We start from the raw sequence: 1,034 nt of genomic DNA, 5'->3' as shown, positions 1-1,034 counted from the left end.
TTATATCGTAATGCTACATAGCGTTATACGTTATAACGTAATGCTATACAACGTTATACGTTATACCGTAATGCTACATACCGTTATACGTCATAACGTAACACTATATAACGTTATACGTTATAACGTAAAGCTATATAACGTTATACATTATATCGTAATGCTACATAGCGTTATACGTTATAACGTAATGCTATACAACGTTGTACGTTATACCGTAATGCTACATAGCGTTATACGTTATATCGTAAGGCTAAATAACGTTATACGTTAAATCATAATGTTACATAACGTTAAACATTATGAAGTAATACTATATAACGATATACGTTATAACGTAATACTATATAAGGTTATACGTTATGACGTAATGCTACATAACGTTATACGCTATAACGCAATACTATAGAACGTTATACGTTATATCGTGATGCTACATATCGTTATACGTTATAACGTAATGCTATATAACGTTATACGTTATAACGTAATGCTATATAACGTTATACGTTATATCGTGATGCTACATCTCGTTATACGTTATAACGTAATGCTATATAACGTTATACGTTATATCGTGATGCTATATAACGTTATACGTTATAACGTAAAGCTATATAACGTTATACGTTATATCGTAATGCTACATAGCGTTATACGTTACAACGTAATACTATATAACGTTATACGTTATAACGTAGAGCTATATAACGTTATACGTTATATGGTAATGCTACATAGCGTTTGACGTTATACCGTAATGCTACATAACGTTACACGTTATTACGTAACACTATATAACGTTATACGTTATAACGTAATGCTATATAACGTTATACGTTATATCGTATTGCAACATAACGTTATACGTTATAACGTAATACTATGTAACGTAATTCGTTATAACGTAATACTATATAACGTTATACGTTATATCGTATTGCAACTTAACGTTATACGTTATAACGTAATACTATGTAACGTAATACGTTATAACGTAATACTATATAACGTTATACGTTATAACGTAAAAC

Source organism: Bombus pyrosoma, linkage group LG3 (genome assembly GCF_014825855.1).
Source record: "Bombus pyrosoma isolate SC7728 linkage group LG3, ASM1482585v1, whole genome shotgun sequence".
Lineage (NCBI taxonomy): Eukaryota > Metazoa > Arthropoda > Insecta > Hymenoptera > Apidae > Bombus > Bombus pyrosoma.
Note: the sequence above shows the minus strand (reverse complement) of the source record.